The following is a 20,344-nucleotide window of genomic DNA, read 5'->3' on the forward strand; positions in this document are numbered from 1 at the left end:
TCTAAATATGTTCACAGTTTATATGAACTTTACCAACTGATTTTGCTCAGCCCTACTATTTTATAGATGAGAAAATCAAGGAGAACTATCCAAGACAGTCCATCAGAACTAGCAGGATCTAACAAAACACTAACCAAGACAATATTAATTCACAAGGCTGTCACCAAGAAGCAAAATTTACCTTCCCATTAGGAACTGACAAAGGCAGAGAGATCATACCATTCGGTGACACAGAAAATCTTATGTATAGTGTCCTCATAGTCTGGGAACATGATATGGACATGGATTCACTTAGATATGCACATTGACAGAGCCTTACATGAAGCAAATGTAGAAGTTCAGGCTCCCAAAGGAGCTGCTGTGTGAATTCAGGAGGTACTTTGCTTACTTTAATATGCAGAGTGAGAGATCTTCAGCTACCTTCCCTAGGTCTAAGTCCCAGCTTTCCCAATTAAGAGATCTAGAACCTTGAGCGAGCTGCTTCAATCCTCCTGCCATCATGTCCTCATGGGGTAAAATGAGGATTAAATAAGTTAATATTTGTAAACACTTAGAGTTGTGCTAGGAGCATAAGAAGTGCTTTATAAGCGTCTGTTGAGTAAATATATATAAAACTCATGGGAAGCAGATTGTATTTTGTAAAACTGGAAGCTGTCTACTTCCCATGGGTTTTATGAGGGTAGATATAAATGCATTAAGTGTGTCCAATTGTGTATTACCATTCATTATATTCCTAATCGTCCTTAAAAATATTATTTAAAAAATTTCCTACTAGTCTTTTAAAAGAATATTCCCGATATTCTTTAAGAATAACAAAGCCCCATTCAAATGAACAGGTCCTAAAATCCGGATAGGATAGGTAACTAAACGGAATGAAAGTAAACTCTGGCTCTACTTGAATATTCAGTGTATAGCTTTCATAGGGCAGAAATTAGATTCAGTATTCATAGGGTTCCATCAGAGTTCACTGTTAACCAAGGCTGTATGAAGAGGCCAATCAAGTAGTTGGAAGAAGCAAGGACACTACAGACTAATAGAATCATGGGTCCTATGAATGGCAAGTAAATTTAGGGAACAGGAAGTGCAGTCCTTTACTTAATAAAGGGGGAATTTGAGATACCGGAAAAGTTAAAAGAAAAAAAAAAAAAGCTTTGTCTGAAGTCAAAGAATCAATCAGTTGCAATGCTCAAAGACTCAATCCAAGGTTCTTTCAACTGTATCATGCACAAACTCAAATTCCCATGTATTAGAAGTGCATGCATCAGACTTTTTTCAAATCATACAAAGAAGATAAATTGGGGGAGATTATTCACTTTGAAATAAAAAGGCTGCTTTAAAAAGGAACTCACAGCAGGGTTCCTTAAATAGCAGCTCTCCTCCTGCATTTGAAATTTGACCTTACTCCTATGGAAAATGAGGTGCCCCAGTAGTAGTGCAGAGTCCTAGTCCCCCAAACACTAAATAAAGACTCTGATTAAGTTTGAAATTAATTTCATTTGCATACATAATCATAGTCATGACTTCATAAGCATATAAATTAGAGAGGCTATGAAGATGAGCATTTCTTATTTTTATAAATACAGAAAAACTGCAAAGTTAGAGTAGCCTTGGGGAAGGGCACATTTGAGTTTGATTTGGTAAGTGGTTAATTCTTGGTTTGTTATGCACAGTCCCTCTAGATCAATGGTGTTTTTCACTCACAGGGCCATGTGTCACTCCCCGTCTGGGAAAACTGGGACTTCAGTCTTTCTCCCTGATTTGACTGTGATTTCCTCAAGGGCAAGGACAAAGACCTTAATGTACTCATCTTTGTGTCTCTACTGTTCAGCACAAGGTCTGGCACAGAAAAGAAGGTATGCAATGACTGGTGGTTGAAGAAAAAGTGAAGGAGTCGACTAATGTTTCTTCAAATCAAGTTTGAGCTTTTCACATATAAATCTGTAAACTAAGAGACATGTGATGATTTGTGTATAGAAACTAACAAAAAAGTGAATACATAGTTTAGCAGATGGCGATAAATGCTCTGGGAACAAAAGCAGTGCAAGGGTACAGAGAGTGCTTGGGAGGCCGAAGGGGGTTTGAAATTTCAAGCAGAGAGATCAGGCAAGGCATTGTGAAAGTTATATTTGAGCAAAGATTTGAAGATGGTAACAGACTAAGCTAATAAGCTATACTGTCACTCAGGAGAAGAGCATTCCAGGCAGAGGCAAGGACTCGCTCAAATGCCTTAATGTCAGAGCCTGCCTGTCTGAAAAACATCAAGAAGGCTTATGTAACTAGAGGAGAGAAGAGGGTGCAAAGGTGGCAGTGTGGTAGGACATAGGATTAGAAAACTAACTTAGGTCCAATATAATGAAGGAATTGGTAGGCCATTGTAAGGGAAGCCAATGGAAGATTCAAAGCAGGAAACTGACATGATGTGACTTACGTTTAAAAAAATCACTGGTTTCTGTGATTAGAATATGCCATGGGGGCGAGGGATGAAGCAGGGCAACCTATGAAGAGACCATCTTTAATAATTTAGGTGAAAGAGAATGGTAACTCAGATTAGGTTGGTAGCAGAGGATATAGTGGGGAGTGGTAAAATTCTGGATAAACTTTGAATATGGAATAGACAGTGTTTTCTAACAGATTAGATGTTGAATATGAGAAAAAGAGAAGCATTAAGGATGACCCAAAGATTTTTGGCTTAAGAAACTGGAAGCATGAAGTTTCCATTTACTAAAATGAGGAAGGCTTGGGAGGAGCAATAATGTGTTTGGTGGGTGAGGTGCAGAGATCAGGAGTTTGGTATGGACATATTAAACCGAAGATGTCTAGTAGATATCTGAGAGAAGTCACAGAATGGGCGGCTGGATTGATGGCAGGGGCCAAGGCTGGAGACACAATTAGGGTACTCATCAGTAGATGGATGGCATTTAAAGCCAAGATATTTAATAAAATCAAATGTTGTGAGTTGAATTGTGCTCTCTTCAACATTTATATGTTGAAGTCTTAATCTCTAGTACCTCAAAATGTGACCTAATTTAAAGAAAGTGTCTTTACACAGGTAGAATTAAAGTTAGGTATTAGGTTGGCCCTATTCCAATATAAACGGTGACCTTATGGATAGGAGAAATTTGGACACACACGCGCGCGCGGCACACACACACACACACACACACATACACACACACAATACCCTGTCAACATGAAGACACCCATCTATAAGCCAAAGAGAGAGGCTTGGAGCAGACCTTCCCTCACAGAAGGAACCAACCCTGTCATGTTAAAACCTTGATCACAGATTTTCAGCCTCCAGAACTGTAGTACTTTGTTACAACAAACTAATGTATCAATCTAATGAATAAGTGTGGATGGAAAAAGATGTCCAAGAACTAAACTGAATCCTGGAGCACTACAACCTTTAGAGTTCATGAAGAATAAGAGGATCAGCAAAGGAGATTGAGATGGACCAGTCAGGGAGATGGGAGAAAAACCAGAGAAATACTGACATCCAAGTCAAGGAACTGTCACAACAAAGAACGAGTGATCAGCTTTATCAATTACTACTTATAGTCAAGTCATATGAGGGCTTATAACTGTTCATTTCATTTAGCAATGTAGATTTCCTTGCTGACCTGAAAAGAACAATTTTAGCAAAATAGTGGGATGAAAGCTTCATTGGAATGGGTTCAAGAGAGAAAGAGAGATGAGCAATTAGAAACAGCAAAAAGAGTTTTACTCTTTTTTAGAGGTTTGATGAGGTGGCAGTGAAAAGGATGTGTAGAGAGAGTGTTGATTCTTACCATTGAAGAAATCACAGCACGTTTGTGTTAGACATGATCCATTGGATCAAAATTGGTTATATAATGGTTATGAATTGCTTATACAATGTCTTTGTAGAGGGGTTAGGATCTAATCTTAATGGAAGGGCAATAGTATAGTATAGTATGGCATAGTATAGGATGACTGTGATGATTTAGATAACATGGTGAAAGCTCTTACACTGTACCTGCCACAATGTGGCTGTTCAATAATCATTATCATTAGGTATTATTATTATTATATTAATATTATATATATATGTTATATAATATATGTTATATATTATATATTATATGTAATATATGTTACATAATATATATTATATAATATTTATGTTATATATTATTTAATATTAATATAATAATAAATATATATTATATAAATTATTATTAGGTATTAGGTATTATTCAAATATATTCAAATATTAGGTATATTCAAAAGAGAGTAGTTGTTTAACTACTCTCTTCCCTTCTCCTCCTCTCTCCTGTTTTCCTCTCATGTGAATCACCCACATGTAAGTGTATAAGATGTCATGAGTATAGCTGAGATTATCTTAAGAGAGTAGACAGAGACGGATACCTCTGAGTATTTCAAAGTTTAGAGATCAGAAAGATGAAAAGGGACCTGGAGAATGAACAACTTGAAGGGTAGAAGAAAAACTGTACAAGGAAGCAAAAAGGGGAAGTATTCCTTAGACTGCATGGAAATAAAAGATAACAGACATCCTAACTGTGTAAAGTCTCTACAATGTCAGTAAGCTGCAGGGAATCCTGAGGAAAAAGCAGAAAGATAAAAGTGGCCTAGTAGTCTGCTCTCATCTGACTTGGGAAGAAGGGAAATGAGGAGGAAGTGACCTGGGCTACTATAGTCCCCAAATCTCATTGTAGTTCACATCAAGGTTTGAATCCTGCTTTGAATCCTCCATTGGCTTCCCTTACAATGGCCTACCAATTCCAAAGAAGTGAAGTCTGTGCATTTTACATAATATCATTTGGATTTTTAAACTATCAACAATACTTTCGTCTCTGCAATATCATAAATCTACGCTTTGCCACTTCAATCAGATTAATCTAATGTACTGTTTCATCAAATGCCTCTTCTATTTGAGGACAATCTGTCCTAAAGTTTTGGCTAACATGTTTAATGTTCTTTTCTATAAATAGAAATTGTGTCACATACTCAGAGAAGTTTCCAATTATGCAAACACATCAATTCCAGAAACCCCGATAGACTTTTTGGATTGCTCTTCTCAGGACTGATGTAGATTTAATAAGTTATTTTCAATGATTTCATTGCTAGAGTTCTTAAATCTTTATTGCCTCTGGATTTTTTGGTTTTCAATTTATAAAGTAAATATTAAACTCCCGCGAAAGAGTTAAGTTTTTAATATGCAGACTAGCGACAAATAATTCACTCAACTGTTTTGATAAGATAGAGGTATACTCTTCCAGAAGGCTTAAAATATAATTTTCTAAGTGTGATCCTCAGGCCGCTTTCATCAGAACCGCCTTCTGTACCAGAATCTCTGAAGACAGAATTCAAGAATCTGAATTTCTAAAAGCGTCTTAAGTGATTCTTGGGAAAAATAAGACTTGAGAACCACTGCCTTAAACTACACCGTGAACCAAAGAAGGAAGGAATCTACAGTAGCACCCTGTGGCTGAAGCATTAAGTGCCACGGGATGAGGCTAGTGTTCACTAGCAACTCATTTGTAATCTCATTTGTAATGTTAAAGATGTTATCTCTTAGGTCATGAAGAACCATCAGATAATTTTTATTTCCTCATTTTAGAGGCATAATACCTTCATTAGAATGCAAGCTTACTAGAGCAGGAATGAACTTTATTCCACCATATTTAACATGGTGTCTAACTTATAGCAATGTGCAATAAATGTTTGTTGTACTAAATGGAACATTACAAGTGAATGGGGAAAGGATGGACCAATGGAAAAATGGTCCTGGAAAATTGGTTATCCATTCAGAAATAAAGAAATCGGGTTCCCTCCCTCATACCACATGCAAAATTCAATCCCAAGTGGATTAGAAATCCAAGCAAGAAAGCAAAGTTTTAAAACGTCTGTAAGAAATTACTAAACCTTAGTGTATGAAAAGATTTTCTGAACAAGATACAGAATGTACACATAATTTTAAAAAGATTAATGCAACAATAAAGTCTGTATCAAAAGATATAATTTATAAGAGTATAAAAAGGCACAGAATAGGCAAGACTGTCTACAATACATCCAATTGAATACCAACAAAGGCTTGGCATTCAGAATAGATACTGTCTGCTCTAAATAAGAAATATGGCAAGCAATCAAAATGTTTAAAAAAATAAGCAAAGAACATTAGCAAACACTGAGCATAATAGGGAAAATGACCAATAAACACATGGAAAGGTGCTTAATACCATGAGTAATGAGAAAATGAAAATTAAAACTACAACGTGATATCATTTGAGAAAAATATTTGTTATGTCAATTTCCAGTTTTGGCAAGAAAGCAGAGCAATTGAAATTCTCATGTTTTCTGATAGAAGTATAAACTGATGTAACCACTTTAAAAAACAAATTAGCAAATATGCAGTAAAGATTTGTATGCATCAAGTCAGCAAGTTAATTTCTAAGTACACTGTCTAGAAGAAAATCTAATATGTGGGCACAAAAAGATATATACCTGAATATTTTCTTGAGTCATAGACAATTTTTGTCAATACAGAGTATCACAAAAAATTGGGAAAGAACACTAATGTATTTCAACAGGAGAATAAATTATAGCATAGAATTACATATAATGAAAATTAATAAATAAGAGCGATACATATCAACCTAGGAAAATCTCAAGAACGTAAGGTTAAGTGAATGTAACAAGCTGAAAAATATGTAGAGTATATTACCTGAATAGACATATAAGAATGTTCAAAACCATAATAAGATACATTATTTCTAATTTGTGCATATTATTTTAAAGAAAGACATGCATAAGAAAGAAAAACATCAAACACTTAAAAATGTTTGTTTCTGGAGTAGAGTGGAATTAGATGTCTAGTAACGTTTTCTTTCTAAAATAACAATAGTATATCTGAAGGAAAAAGAGGCAAAATACTGAAGATTTGATAAAGGTACAACGGGTGGCCACATAGGTATTGGCTACATCATTCTCAAATGAGTGCCTAAACTGTGGTGTTGCTGATGAGGCTGAATAAGAAGAAATTAATCCAAATGATATGTTAAAATGATAGAATTATCTAGACATGGTGATGTTCTCCTGTAGTCCTAGCTAATTGGGAGGCTGAGGCAGGAGGATCACTTGAGCCCAGGAGGCTGCAGTGAGCAATGATAGAGCCCTGGGCAACAGAGCAAGACCTCATCTCTAAAATGCAAAAGAAAAGACAAAGAGAGAATTAACGAGGTATGGTGATTAAATGAATATCGAGGATATGGGTCAGGTGATTAAATGAATATAGAGGATATGAGTCGGGTCAGGTCAGAGTCAGTAGTAACTCCCAGTTTTCAGACTTGGGTGAACAGGTGGTATCATTTACCGAGATAAAGAAATACCATTTGACCCAGCCATCCCATTACTGGGTATATACCCAAAGGATTATAAATCATGCTGCTATAAAGACACATGCACACGTATGTTTATTGCGGCACTATTCACAATAGCAAAGACTTGGAACCAACCCAAATGTCCATTAATCATAGAATGGATTAAGAAAATGTGGCACATATACACCATGGAATACTATGCAGCCATAAAAAATGATGAGTTCATGTCCTTTGTAGGGACATGGATGAAACTGGAAAACATCATTCTCAGCAAACTATCGCAAGGACAAAAAACCAAACACCGCATGTTCTCACTCATAGGTGGGAATTGAACAATGAGAACACTTGGACACGGGAAGGGGAACATCACACACCGGGGCCTGTCGTGGGGTGGGGGGAGGGGGAGGGATAGCATTAGGAGATATAGCTAATGCAAATGACGAGTTAATGGGTGCAGCACACCAACATGGCACATGTGTACATATGTAACAAACCTGCACATTGTGCACACGTACCCTAGAACTTAAAGTATTAAAAAAAAATTTACAGAAGGAGGAATATTTGAGGTGAGGTAATTAATTTTGTTTTGAGTGAACAGAGACAGAAAATGAAATGATTTCAAGCTTATTGATCATTTCTGAGTACTGCTACATATCAATACGGCTGGTATATTGCTGTCTATAGCAGAAAGTAGTAATTGTATTTCATCTTTCCTAGAATCAGGGATTTTGTCTGTGCATACCATTAGATCACCAAGTCCAACTCTGAATTTTATAGATAAGTAAACAAAAACCAGAGAAGGGTAGTAATTAGCTCAAGGTCACACAGCTATTGAGAGGAGAATCTGGAACTAGACCCAAGATCTGATTCCAAGTTCTTTAAAATTATATTAATATTATAGCTATTATAGCTTTCCGTGAAGCTGGCCACCTGTCTTCTGACCTCAGCTTCAGCGTCCCCTCCCCAGGAAGGCCTTCCTGACCATCCCACAAACAGTCCATCCTCTCCATACCTTCAACAGGCTGCTCATTCGTTTCCTTCAGTCTGCCTCTGAACTTGGTGCTTTGGGAGTTTTAATAACAACATTTTATGAGTTTCTGCCACAAAAAAATAGTGAATTTCCAACATATTGCTCTTTTTTTCTAGAGAACTACTAAAAAAATTTATTTACAAGTTTTACATGATATGCACATTTCAATACTCCTCAGAAATGTGCTATTTTTTCCAAACCAGTACCACAGTTTGCTGACTCATATTTGGCATACAAGAGGCTCTGAAAATAACTACTATTTAGTGAAGGACAACTATGTACTCAGTCTTGTACAATGTACTGGTAGCTATATGTAATTTAACAAACCTGATAACATCTCTATTTTAGATACTGTTCACATTTGACAGATAAACTGTAACCAAGATAGGTAATATACTTTGCAGCGACAAATACAAATTAACTACTTTCATGTTTTCCATTTTTAAAGACAAAGAGGTAACAGAAACAAATAGACCAAACAATATGCCCAAGATCACAGGGCTAGCAAGAGACACAATCAGGATTTGAACCCAGGCAGTCTGGTTTTCGACTCTGTTCTTAATTAATCACTATGCTGTACTGTCTCTTGCAAAATGAGTGCTTTCTAAATATTGGTTAAAAGTTTGAAGGAGGGGATTAATTATTCCTAGGGCTACTTTGTAGTGGAGCTGTTGTTACTTTGGTTGGGCATTAGAAGAATAATAGCATTTTTATTTCTAAGACAAGTAGGGAAAAGTGGTGGCTGAGAGAACTTCATGAGTATAGGTCATGATACACCTGTGGGGTGCCCACTGTCTGGGGAAATGACAAGCAGCTTATAATCAGAAGTAGAGGAAATTTGAAGGGAAACCATAGAGGATGAGATGAGATCTGAAAAGCAGGTAGAGAGCATGTGGGGAAGAGCGTAGGATCCCAAGGAGCAGAAGTTCCTGAGAAAAGGGGTATGAGGCAGAAGAGCTAGATTCTCTAAGTTATAGCCCCTAAGGAGGAAGACTCATAATCCAAGGCTGAAAGGAACAGTGAAGGCCTAGAAGACCATGAACCAAGAGTCTGGATGCAGACATTTTTGCTTATTAGATAGTCCTTTGGCCTTTCGTTCACTTTTCTAGCAATAATATGATTTTTTAAATTTTAGATAATACCATTGCTTCTTTAGCTTGCTCTCTTTCTCTGCTAAAAAAAAGACATTCTTCTCTTTTATACTCTACAAGATTATGGTATGGTTTTAGAAGGAAACGGGATCAAAAATTTTAGAGTGTTTCTTGAGTCTCTTACTGAGATTTAACTCAGGACAGTTTAGCCTATTTCAATCACATAAGTTTATAAAGGTAAAAACCATCTTACTCCTATGGGGCTTTGGCAGGCGGAAATGGTATTTCGCTCTGAGTGAAGGATGGGGCGCCATCTGCAGGGCTAGTTTGAAACTAAGCATCTGCCTGGATTAAAAGCAAGCAACAAGCCCTAAACACAGTGGTTTTCAAACTTAAACAGTGGAGCCTGTTTCAAACCTATCGTTACATGGAACTTTGCTATCTAAACCAGATAAAAGCAGTAGTTATTATAACTTGTTTATTTTGTAGAAGCAAAGTTTTAAGTATTTATTGATCACATTACAAATGAAGGTGTTGTGATTTACGTAATTCAAAATCAAGGTTTTAAATAACCTCTCATGTTTCCTCAATAACCAATTTATTTCTCAATATTGTTCTGATTTCATAGTATGAAGACAAGTCCTAATTCATACAAATAAGTATTTACAAATTATAATTGTTTTTAATAGTGTACCTTTTTCAGTCTATTTTTTAATTATGTTCCAAAACTACCATTTATGTATAGAAACATTGATAAAGGTTAAAAGAAAGGGCAAAGATTCATCAAGTAAATTCAAGTAGATTTAAAGTAAGATTGACAATATGAAATTCATACAAAGAGAATTCAAAGCAAAAGGTATTAACTGGGAAAGGAGAGTCATATTTCATTGATTAAAAGAAAAAATCACAAAAACTAATATTAAGAAACTGTTAGAAATACAAGGAAAACACATTTCTTAGCATTATATCACAGCATTATTCATAGTATTATTCATAATGGTAAACTGAAAATAACCAAAGCTACATAAATACATAGTTCTAAATAAAACACTGGAAAATGATAAGCAAAATATATCAGAATATTATCAATGATAATGCAGGAAGTAATATGATCAGATTTGCATTTGATAAAAATGAAAGATTCCACTCACAGTAGCCTAAATTAAAACATGGAATCTATATAAACAGCATATTAAATTTTGCTGGCAGCATACAGGATTTGAATAAATGGAAAGATAGGCCATATTCTTCGATGGGAAAAATTAATAGAGCAAAAATGTCCATTCTTCCCTTAATTATTCATAAGTTGAACAGAATCATAGGATAAACCCTCAATAAAATTGAACTAAAGTTTTTACAAAAGGTTAAAATTCATAAGAATATTGGAGAGTAATTTAAGAAAATTTTGCAAAGAGGAATGCTGAGTCCAGAATTGCCCTCCCAGAAGAGAGTACATTTTGACAGGTATTTGTTACAGTACTAGCAGACCAGTACAACAGAAGGTAGAACCCTAAAATGAATTCTATGAGTTTAGGATTTCCAGATTTGGCAACCAAATTTAACCATACATGATGGAGAAAACAGCAGAAACTTCACCAACCCCAAGACCAACTTAAATAAACAAACGTGGGCAAATATTTGCCACAAATACATCTCATCACGCGACTGTTAATGACCTTACTATTGTTTTTCAAACCATTAAGGGCAAACACCACCCAAAGAGAAATAATGAAGGATACAAATCAAAATTTCACCAAAAATGAAATGTAAATGGCCAATAAATATATAACACCGTGGGGCGGGCGCAGTGGCTCACGCTTGTAATCCCAGCACTTTGGGAGGCCGAGGCGGGCGGATCACGAGGTCAGGAGATTGAGATCATCCTGGCTAACATGATGAAACTCCGTCTCTACTAAAAAGAAAAATCCAAAAAATTAGCCGGGCATGGTGGCAGGCGCCTGTAGTCCCAGCTACTCGGGAGGCTGAGGCAGGAGAATGGCGTGAACCCGGGAGGCGGAGCTTGCAGTGAGCTGAGATCACGCCACTGCACTCCAGCCTGGGCGACAGACTGAGACTCTGTCTCAAAAAATAATAATATATATATATATATACACACATACACACACACATATATATGAGAAAAACACTGTTCAACCTTACAAATTACCAACAAAACACCTTTGTCCATACTGTTTTTAAAAAAATTATTTTCCTATTGTTATTTGCATGAGGAATCTCTCTTATTTTTTGGCTCCCTGCTTGAATGTCACCTCTTCAGAGAGGACTTCCCTGGCTGTCTTATTGAAGTAGCCACACACGCCTCTAACAGGCACACTTGCTCTTCACGATTGCAATGCAGTGTCCTTCATAGCACATACCTTAAGAATACCTACATTTGTTTTTTGTCTGTCTGCTCCACTAGTCTACCACTTCCACAAAAGTAAAGAATATGATTTATTTGCCAATACCATATACATCCAGTTCGTAGCATGGTGTCTGGCACAAGGCAGGCATTCAATTTTTGTCAAATGAATGAATAAATAGGTGTAGTTTTCTCCTATTCTGTTTTGGTTTCATTTTTATGACAATATCTGGTATTAGCCAAGACTGTCTAAAGTCCTATCATATACTGCTAGTGGGGGATAAAAATCAGTGCAGGTATACTGGAAGTCAATTTTTCCATATTTTAATATATAAATCAGATCTTTATCTCTCCTCTGCTCAAAACTTTCCGAAGACCTACCCACAGAGTCAAAGCTAACGTTCAGAAAGGCCTACGGATTCTACACGGTCTGTCATCCCCTAACCCTGCTCAATCACCACTGTTCTGGCCACACAGCCTACTGTTCTCCCCAACTCACTCCACTCCAGCCACACTGACTTCCTTTTGATTCCCCAAATATCCCATACATGTGCCTGGCTCATATATATTTGCAATTACTTATGCCTGGGATGCTCCTCTCTGGATGTATAAATGGCTCCCTTCATCCCCTCCTTTATGTTTTCCTTCAAATATCACCTTAGTAGGGAGAGCTTCTCTGACCACCTTACATAAATAGTCACTCCTAATCTCATTACTCTGCATTATTTTCCTCCATAATACACATCACCATCTGACATGTCATATATATATTTTTTAATTGTCCATTTTTCTTCACAAAACTGTCAGCTCCAGGAGTACAGGACAGGGATTATTTGTTTTGTTCACTACTACATATCTAACCCCTACAAGAGAGCCTGGCATATAGTAGATTCTCAATAAATGTGTGCTGACTGAAGGAATACACGTGAAGATGGTCATACCATTTCACCTAGTAACTGTATTTCTAGGAATCTATGCTAAGTAACTAGAAGGTCTATCTGGATCATTTCCCAGGTTTTCCTTCATAACATTACTTATAAGAATAACGAATTAGAAAAAATCTTCATGTCCTACTATTATAAGGGAGTTAAACTGTTAATACAAAAATGTATATCGAATATTATCCAATCATTTAAAATTATGTCATTATAGAATTATATTAACGACATAGGGGAAATGTTCACAATAGAATATTAAATTGATAAACCATAAAAAAGTTATAGCATTTTTCTGCACTTTAACATTTTTTATAAAGATAAGATTTTAAAAGAAAGCAATGCTATTAAGAGAAAAAAATCAATGACATTCTCGTAGGGTAGCCTAGTTGCAAACAAAATGACTTCTGACTCCATCTGGAGGATAAAATAGCAACAAAATGCAGCAGTGAAACTGAACAAGTAGACTCGAAACTTTTAAAAATTGAGGACGTAAATGATTTGATTTGTCCAAGTGAATGTTAAGTAGTTCCTACTGAAACATACGTAACAGGATCATTTGTTTTTATGACCTGGTTCATTTTAACAAAATCTGCTGTTGGCTTATAGATACAGTACTTGTCTTGGATATTTTTATGTCAGGGCAAAAAGCAAGCATCCAGTTTATCTAAAAAGATAATAAAGCCACAAAATTTAGATTACTTACAAATAACTGTGGTGTAAGGTACACATGGTAGACGTGAAACAGTTAAATACTGGGCCCGACAGTTATGTGGATGTTATATTTGCTGTGGGGATATTTGCCCCAATAGCCAGGAAGTACCCAGAGAAACGAGTAATGAGTAAACATGTTCCAGAAAGCCTCCTTGCCTAAAACCACGAAGTTCTGACCAGAAAACTTTACCTAGAACAAGACCAGTAGACATCCTAACACATTCGCAGAAGGCATTCCAGAGCATAAGGGAGTTAACACAGCAGGCAAGCATTGCATGGATGTGTGCACTTGCAATTAAGAATAAAACGCAGCAGGAAGAGAGTACTAGAAATGCAATCACCAAACTCTGTGAAATGAAGGCAGGAGACTTGTATACTTTAAGGACAGAACTTCGTGAAAACGCAAACAGAGAGACTGAGAATGTATCAACATTGATACTAACCTGTCTGGCTGGACCTGGGTAGGATGCAGACATAGATGCTATGGGTCAGAGACAAGGCCATAAAGGAGTAGAATCCAGGTCAGGATGCTGACTGGGGCACTTCCAGACATAAAGATCACAACTCAAGTTGCTCATAATGCCTTAAACACAAGTTGGCAAGAATTATACTAAGTGTTTCTTATACTTATCAGTCCTTTTCTTAAACTGTTATTTGAAGTTTGGAGTACAAGTGCAGATTTGTTACATAGGTAAACTTGTGCCATGGGGGTTTGTTGTACAGATTATTTCATCACCCAGGTAATACACTTAGTACCCATTACCTATTTTTCCTGCTTTTCTCCTCTCCTCTCACCCTCCATTCTCCTAAAGGCCCCAGTATATGCTTTTCCCTATGTGTCCTTTTCAGTAGAATCCTTTTATTTGAAGTAAACTCCCTAAGATGGAGGTGAGAGTGCCTGGAATCCGCATTGTTCTGTTTGTGAAAGATGTACTACCCTCCTCAGAGTTAGATTAATTCCCATTAGAGGTATACTCTTTTAGTTACTTCTAAACCTTTTACCTTCCATTGCAGGATATATACTATCCTGAGGTAAAGCCATTATCCTCTACTCTTATACTAGAATTGGATACACCTGCTGGCTTCATCAGTCTCTGTCCCGGGCCCTCTCGGGGTTAGTCAGGTAATAAAGGCACATGACCTCAGTGCCCAAACAGGGCCAGCCCTACCTAAGTGAGGCTCTCCACATTTATTCCTCTCTAAGGCCCCCACTACACACGATTTCTCCTCCAATTAACCATTACTGGATCCTCAAAACTTCTCCTCACTGGACAAGGGATTGAACAGCCTCCTTTGAATGTGCTCAGATTTGGCTATATTCCCCCAATATGTTGCTCCAGAATTTGTACACATGGGGTTATTGGGGGGAGATCTAGTTGAAATGAAAGGCTCCAATCAGAGATGCCATATTTGCATAACACTTTATGGAAGACTGAGAAAATATCATGTCACCGAAATACAAATTATAGGGAAAATACGGGTGAAGGGGGATGCGGACAGTGATGAATATTTTAGGAGGAAAAATTAAATGGTAACACATGGCCACCACCGGACCTGGTTGCAGACAGGACTGAAGGCAGAGATCCAATCTGCACAGAAGATATTAGTATTATCGCTTCTCCTGTTTTAGATTGCACACTTCTGTTACTGCCACTAAGATTAACGTTTATTAAATTTATGATCAATTAAAATTCTCATTTCAAAGTCTATCCCTCTTGTCAAGTTTGTGAAGCCAGAGGCATGGCAGACATTTTCCCTTTATTATTTTGTTTGAATTGGCCATTCCCTCAAGCTGTCAAAATCTTTTTGTATCCCAATGCATTAGCTATCTCTAAAACATTAGCAGTCTCTTCCAGTCTCATACCATTTGCAAATTTGCACTACAGAATCATTTGCTTGAAAAACATATATGCACATGTGCAGTGAAAGCTAAATTACTGTGGTTAGTTTTCAATTCTAGCATTCCGTTTAGCTTTCTTGAATCCATAATAAGGCAACAGTTGTCTTAATGACTCAATAAATCACTGCATGCTATTTGGAGCAAACGTATGGACTTTAATGTGAAAGGTACCAGAGGTTAAGCATTGAAGTCTGAAATTGAAACATAGACTCTGTATAACTTGACACTGAGAAAATCATGGTTTCCAACACCCTTAGAAATAAAAATAACCTCTAGCTTGAGAAAAGGTAAGAGGAAGGTGAAAGGTTACAAATGTGAGCAACATTAAGCGATGTTTCACATTCAAACCCAACTCACACAAAATGTCACCCAATACAGTGAGCAGTATAGGAAGAAGAATCCCTCTCCTTCTGTAAGAGCATCTACCAGATTTGTGTGCTGGGGGCAACTTTCTTTATATTCTCATCAGAGAGCACCCATGAGTTAGCATTATCTACCTCCTGGTGCAATGGCCTTTTCTGTGGTGTAAATATCTTTACTCATGGAAATAAACATACCAAGCAAGTTAGGAAATTTGTTTGTAGACACCTGAAATTACAAGTTCTGAGGACAAAACAAAATCCTGGAATCTCAGTGTTCCAGTGGATTCTAGACCTACACTTGACCTGCTTATTCAATACAAAGTAAGACCTGGGATCTGAAAAACAGGGATTTTACTCTTATCTTGAGGACTTCACGAAGAGCCAGTGGGCCTAGATTTTAGTACTGCCACTAGCTAGTTCTGTTCCCTTGAGAAAGTTGGAATTCTTTACAATGACAGAATTCCATTGTCATTGTATAGACAATGACAATGACATATTGGATGATATGAATGATTTCCAAACTTCTAAAAAACAAACAGTTAAAATTTCAAAAATGCAAATGGAATCTTATGACAACTCACTTAATAGATGAGATTAAAAGCATATAAACAGGTGCTCTGGGTGAAATAATGTGGTAGCCCAGATTCCTGCCAATTTAGCTCCAGAAGCTCCTTTGGAGACTATAAAAGATTAAAAATATTAGTTTTAATCATAGTGACTACCATTTATCGAGATACCATTCCACTTGACTTTACTGCTAAGGAGACTGATGATCACAAACATCAAGTGGCAAAGTCAGGTTTTAAACGTAAGCCTGATGTGACAATAAATACACTAGAGTGTGATATGTGCTAACGTAGCTCTAGCTACCAAATATAGCAGGGTCACAAGAAAGGATGGGGTAAGTTCTACCTGAGGAATTAAGAGAAGCATCACCTTTATCTGACTTTCAAAAAACCAACAGCAATTCAAACAAATCTGGGAAAGGAATTAGCGGCCCTGAGCACAACTTGTGCAATGTCAAGGAGGTGTGGAACATCATGCAGCAGGGGAAATTAGTTGGAGACAAGACTGCACACATGGACAAACGAGAGTCTGATAGTGAAGACATCCATCAGCATCCCATAATAAAGAATTTAGACTTTTTTCTTTGGGGTTGACACCACTGCAATGTTTAAAACAGTAGTATGAGATCATTCCTCTTCCAGGAACACTCCAACTTTTTTCCTTTCTCTTTCTTGAGGGGTCAGCTGAAATATCACTGACTCTGAAAAGTCATTACTTACCCTTTTTCTTTTTCCTTGTTTGAGATGGAGTCTTGCTCTTGTCACCAGGCTGGAGTGCAGTGGCATGATCTCGGCTCACTGCAACCTCCGCCTCCTGGGTTCAAGCAGTTCTCTTGCCTCAGCCTCCCTGGTAGCTGAGATTACAGGCGCCCGTCAACACGCCCACTAACTTTTGTATTTTTAGTAGAGACGGGGTTTCGCCACGTTGGTCAGGCTGGTCTTGAACTCCTGATCTCGTGATCCACCCGCCTTGGCCTCACTGATGGCTGGGATTACAGGCGTGAGCCACCACCGCGCCTGGCCTACTTACCGTTTTTCTAAAACCTAAGATCCATGAGAGGTGAGGCCTCATCATTCCGGATCACCGTCGTATCCCCAGCACCTAGAAGAGTCCCTAACACAAAGTAAGTGCTCAATAAATATTTGTTGCACGAATGAAGAACTCAAAGTCTGAATGCAAAGCTTGGACTCACAATCACTGTGCCTGCTTCGTTTGTGACCCCACCTTGAAATGAATAGAGGATACTGTGTTGGAAATGGCAAGGTATCCAAAAAACAAAGAGGCAAGTATGAAAACTTCTTACAGTCTAGTAAGTTTTGTAATGACTTTAAAATGCTGATACTTCTCTAGATATACCTATCTCACTTGGGGGACCTTTTATCCTGAGGAAATTTGCCCTATTATCTTGAACTTCCAGAATTTGTGATGATTTGAATGACTTTATTTGATGCACTAAAGTCATAACCACATCCTTTTAAATATAAAATTCATTCCATCTTTCCAACAAAACAAAGTAGAATGAATCTAACTGTCTGGAAGGAGGCTTATTATCTCTGGAAAGTTACTTTGCCTGTGTTTCCTAACTTTTAAGAGAAATCGTAATAGTTCCTCTCTCATAAAGTGGTCGTGAAGATCAAACCAAATAGTACACTTATTACACTTAGCATAGTGCTTGGCACGTAGAAAATCCTCAGTCAGCATCATCTTTTGTAATCATTATCGTTACTGGTGGCATTACAAGACATTTATGAGAAATTGCAATGCATCTTTGTGAGGGGAGCTAGATTTCCCTTTCATACATAAACCCAACCCTCCTTTTATGGCAGGTTCTAAGGTCTGACCACAAAGGCTACAGATTTGGTGTCTGTATTTCCCAGACAATACCCTCAAGCCTCTCTTTCATTTGTCTTTTTCCCTAATAGACCAATCACCACTAATTACTTATAATTATTTTCTGCTGCACAGTTTTGTATGTGTTTATTATGTTCACAGCTGTCTTGCCTAGCAAGAATAGAAATCTTTTATCTCATTATTATACCTGAGTCTCCTGATTACAGTTCCCTTGCCTTTCAACTAATTTCCTCCAAGAGGGTCTTTTGATAAGGCAGGATTTTCCTTCCCCCTCGTCCCTTCTTTTCTTTTCTTCACAAACCCTGTAGTGAAAGAGAGACCTTGAGTAGATAAAGAACACAGAAACTTTATCATATAAGTTAAACTAGTTAAACTATGAGATGTAGTTATGGTATAAAATATGGTCAAATATTGATTTTCCTTGTGGAGGATCCACTCTGAAAAGTGAGTTTATTTATTTGAAAAATATTTAGCATATTCTCTGTTCAAGTTTCTGGGTATTTGGCTGTGAACCAAACATACCAAATCCTTCCCTTTCATGAAACTGATACACTAGTAGGGGACAGACAACAAATATGTATCTTTCATCAGATACTGATCTGTTTTTAGAAAAATAAAACAGGATAAGAGGATAGAAAGTATCAGGACACTGCTTGAAAAATTTGGTCACAGCTTTCTAAGGAGGTTCTATTTGACAGTTAGAAGCTCTTACACAACTTCAAAGATTTGGTGCCTCCCAAATCCCCAAGACCCTTGGGGAAAGGCAAAGGGCTATAAACAGGCCAGGGGATCATGGGGAAAGGGAAAAGGGAGGAAATTCCCAAATGCTCATGCAAGATTGACTCTGCATGGAAGATGGAGGAGGATATTTGTACTTTGCTGGACATCACGAAAGAGTACCTCAACTAACAGGTGAACTAGTTGAGCTAGTGAAATTTCTGTTAGCATTTCAAACTTCCAGATCTGTAGAGTCACGTATGTTAAACTTAGAGTTAGATTGAAGAAAAGCACTGTGGAAAATAGAAAATGACTGTCCCAGTCCATCTCCTTCCAGGTTCCAGTGGGACAGGCCTCCGCTTATTGAGCGGATGAGCAATTTCAGATGGTGTACCAGTCAGGGTTCTCTAGAGGGACAGAACTAATAGGATAGATGTATCTATAAAGAGGAGTTTATTAAGGAGTATTGACTCACATGAGCACAAGGTGAAGTCCCACAAGAGGTTGTCTGCAAGCTGAGGAGCAAGGACGTCAGTCTGAGTCCCAAAGCTGAAGAACTTGGAGTCTGATGTCCGAGGGAAGGAAGCATCCAGCACAAGAGAAAGGTGTAGGCTGGGAGGCTCAGCCAGTCTAATCTTTTTCATGTTCTTCTCCCTGCTTTTATTCTGGCTACACTGGCAGCTGATTAGATTGTGTCCACCCAGATTTAGGGTGGATCTGCCTTTCCCAGTTCACTATCTCAAAGGTTAATCTCTTTTGACAACACCCTTACAGACACACCCAGGAACAATACTTTGCATTCCTCAATCCAATCAAGTTGACACTCAATATTAACCATCACAGGTGGTGACTATCAAGCAGCCACCTCAGAAAAATGAAAAAGATAGAAGGAACATTTGGAAGAAAAGCAAAAGAGTAAACCAAATCTTCTGATTGTTCCTGTAGGCCAGGGAAAACTGCCTCTCTGAAGATCATTGAAATAAGGGCAGCAACCACAAACATTTGGGTTACAACAGCATTCTGTTACATTTACTAATAAAATGTATTCTTTTCCAAGAGGTGTTTAAGTTCTTTACAGTTTACAAAGTATTTAACTGTTTAAAGCTACTTTCATATACATTATTTTGTTTGATCTTCTGCGAGACAGACAAAGTAGGCATTGTTATCCAATTTGTTATATGAGGAAGCTCAGTCTAAGTGACTTGCCTGAAGTCCTCCAAGTGAGTGGGGGATTAGAACCCAGGACTTTCTGCCTCCATAACCAACCGTTTGCTAAGCCCCTATCTTAAGCCATAAGCCCAGCATTTTATGAACACCAAGATACTTAAATCATCAAGAACTATGTTTGCATTAATGATTTCTAAGAAATTATTGAGTATAAAAATTTTTAATATAGTCCCTTTGAATTTAAAGTTAACAGAAACCCACAGAGAAAAAAAGAGACTCCATTCAAATCT

This window comes from Nomascus leucogenys, chromosome X, assembly GCF_006542625.1.
Source record: "Nomascus leucogenys isolate Asia chromosome X, Asia_NLE_v1, whole genome shotgun sequence".
Lineage (NCBI taxonomy): Eukaryota > Metazoa > Chordata > Mammalia > Primates > Hylobatidae > Nomascus > Nomascus leucogenys.